Raw genomic sequence first — 3,859 nt, forward strand, 5'->3', positions numbered from 1 at the left:
AGTCATTTTAACTTAAAAATTATTTTACCTTTAAAATTATTTAAAAAATTGTTTTAAATTAAATATTATTTTAAAAATAATATTTTAACTTAAAAAAAATTATTTTTACTTTAAAAATTATTTTAACTTTAAAAATTCCTTTAAAAAATTATTCTAACTTTAAAATTCTTTGAAAAAAATTATTTTAACATTAAAAAATTATTTTAGCTTAATTTTTTTTTAAAAAAATTATTTTATTTTAAAAATTCTTATAAAAAAATATTTTAACTTAAAAATTATTTTTCAAAAACTAGTTTTAAAATTATTTCAATTACTTAACTTTAAATTTACTTTAAAATAATTAATTTAAAAATTAAATTTTAAAATAATCAAATGAAGAAATTAATCATAAAAATCAAATTAAACTTTAATTAAGTTAGAGCCTAAATTTAAAATTAAAATTAACTTCAATTTATTAAACTTAACTTAGATTTCAACTTAATTTAACAATTTGAAATTACTAATTTATTTAATTTAATAAATTAGTATCAAATTATTCTATTTAACTTTAACTTAAAATTTAACTTAATACACCTAAATATAAAGTTAATTATTTTTAGATCAATTGGTTAATAAATGAACAGTTATACCAATCATATAGAGATAATTATATAAAAAATATTTTAACTTAAAAATTATTTTACAAAAACTAGTTTTAAAAGTATTTCAATTACTTAACTTTAAATTTACTTTAAAATAATTAATTTAAAAATTAAATTTTAAAATAATCAAATGAAGAAATTAATCATAAAAATCAAATTAAACTTTAATTAAGTTAGAGCCTAAATTTAAAATTAAAATTAACTTCAATTTATTAAACTTAACTTAGATTTCAACTTAATTTAACAATTTGAAATTACTAATTTATTTAATTTAATAAATTAGTATCAAATTATTCTATTTAACTTTAACTTAAAATTTAACTTAATACACCTAAATATAAAGTTAATTATTTTTAGATCAATTGGTTAATAAATGAACAATTATACCAATCATATAGACATAATTATGTAGGAAAATATTATTAGTCCTAAATCCCCTAAAATACTTAGGTAGGAAAATATGCTAAGGCTTTGAAAATTGACATAACCAAACTCTAAACCCCAAACCCCAGTGTTGACTTCAGAGGGAGTGTTGACTTCAAGGGGAGTGTTGACTTCAGGGAGAGTGTTGACTTCAAGAGAGGTGTTTTTGAGAAATATGTTTACAAAATCTTTTGAAAAATTATTTTTCTAAAAATATTTGAAAAATCTATAAATATGAAAATATTTTGAACAAAAAAAACTTTCTCACACTTTATTTGAAAAATATTCTTAAAATATTTTTAAAACTTTTTTAATCATTTTGAAAACTATTTTACAAATTTGTTTTATAAAAAAAAACACTCTATGCTTTTCAAAAATTGTTTTGACTTAACATATTTTGAAAAATTATTTTGTTACTTAGTAAACATGTTAAAACTTAAGTTGACAAACTCTTCTTAAAAGGTTTTGGTGCACAATCACTTTTAAATTTGCTTTTCTTATTATTGGAAAATGTTTTGAAAACTCACCTTCAAACTTTGTGTTCTTTTAATTTGGATCAAACCTCCTAGACACATAGGAAGTTTTACTTGTGGTTAACAAGAAATCCTAAGAATGTGTCAAGTTATGGGGGAGCCATAATTGAAAAATGAAAAGTAATTTTTTTTAAAAAAATTACTTTTCCAAATCTTTGAAACTAAGTTCGAAAAATTATAATCTTTTACAGAATTTCTTATTAACCACTAGTTGGCTGGTTGGTTGTCCCGTCGCAGTCGTCGCACGTGGAGCTCACTAGTTGGCTGGGCTACGTCACGGTCCAGGCACTTGGAAGGGATTCGGGCGCCCGGAGCCTCCTATATAAGGAGGGTGAGTCCTGAAGCAAAGAACAACAACGACATCTGCTCTACTACGCTGTGCTCCTGCGGCGCTACTTCTCCGACAACCTGCGACTCAAGTTCTGCTTTATTGTTGTCGGTATTGTTCATTTTTGTTGTAGTTCTTGTACTTAAATTTGTAAATCTTTTACAAACTATTAGTGATTACCCAACGAAAGCACTCGACGAGTGCAGACCTTGGAGTATGAGTCGACCAAGGCTCTAAACCAAGTAAATTGATTTGTGTTAGCATTGTTTTGTTTTCATCTTTCTGCTACGTACTCGCTTAAAATTTCTCGATCAATATTCACCCCCCCCTCTATCGACTTTCACGATCCAACAGATTAGTGGTAGCACAGTCATCTTTCTTATATTGTATGTAGATGACATACTTTTCATTGAAAATGATATCCCTACTCTTCAGTCAGTGAAGACTTGGCTTGGGAATTGTTTCTCAATGAAGGGCTTAAGTGAAGCATCCTACATTTTAGACATCAAGATCTATAGAGATAGATATAAGAGATTGCTTGATCTAAGTCAGAGTACATATATTGACAAGGTACTTAAACGTTTTGCCATGCAGCATTCCAAGAAGAGATTCCTACCGATGTCACATGGTGTGAGTCTTTCGAAGACTCATTTCCTTTCTTCTAAGGAAGAAAGGGACCGCATGGATCAGATTCCTTATGCATCTGCTATATGGTCTATCATATAGATCATGCTTTGTACTCACCCAGATGTCTCGTATGCATTAAGCATGGAGGCGATGAAGAGCTCGCTGTAAAGGGTTACACCGATGCTAGCTTCCAAATAGATAAGGGTGATTACAGATCACAGTCAGGGTATGCATTTTGCTTTAATGGTGGTGCTGTGAGCTGGAAGACTTCAAAGCAGGACACAGTCACTGATTCTACAACAGAGATCGAGTATATTGCTGCTTCAGCTGCAGCAAAGGAGACAATTTGGATTAGAAAGTTTATTACCAAGCTTGGCATTATTCCTAGTATAGCGAACCCAATAGACCTCTATTGTGATAACAATGGGGATATTGTACAGGCTAAGGAACCTCGCTCTCATCAGAAATCCAAACCTATACTACGGCGATTCCATCTCATTCAAGAGATTATCGATAGAGGAGATTTGAGGATATGCAGAGTACCGACCGATGCTAATATTGTGGATCCCTTGACCAATGTTTTGGCACAAAAGAAGCACGATAGTCATACTAGGTCACTGGATATTAGATATTTCAGTGATTGGTACTGGTGCTAGTGGGAGATTGTTAGTATTAGCCCTAATACCAATTATGAGATGATTGTAAATGACTCCTTTTGTATCATATTTCATTATTAATAAGAGGCAAAGTTAATTATTATATTTATTTCAATTCAGTGCCGAATGAATAAGTATAATAATGTCCTAGAGTAGGAGGTTCTAATCTACAACATATCAATTTGTTGAATTGATAGTGAAATATTGTAGATATACATAGAACACTACTCTTAACTATTCCTAGTCAAACATTAATATCCAAGGACAATATTAATGCGTTAAGACTAGCATGTAGGTCAACAGATGATTTAATCTCACAAGTCATGGATATGAGATATCAGGTTGACACATGAGTATATATTAGATAATATAAACTGAATGACCCACCATGAGAATGTTTCATGGATCGTTAGATATATTGCCAACATTACAAGAGCCTATTGAGTCACACACAAAGAACATGTTGATTTGGAGAGGGATTATGGGGTTAAGTTTAATTCGAATTATACACATTGAGTTAGACTTGAATGAATTCGGATTAGACTTATTGAGAAATGGGTTAGACTCATTGGTTTATTGGGTTAATGGCTTATTGGGTTAATGATTAATCCAATATTCTAAATCCAACCCATTAAGATTAATGAATATTAA

This window comes from Zingiber officinale, chromosome 6A, assembly GCF_018446385.1.
Source record: "Zingiber officinale cultivar Zhangliang chromosome 6A, Zo_v1.1, whole genome shotgun sequence".
NCBI lineage: Eukaryota > Viridiplantae > Streptophyta > Magnoliopsida > Zingiberales > Zingiberaceae > Zingiber > Zingiber officinale.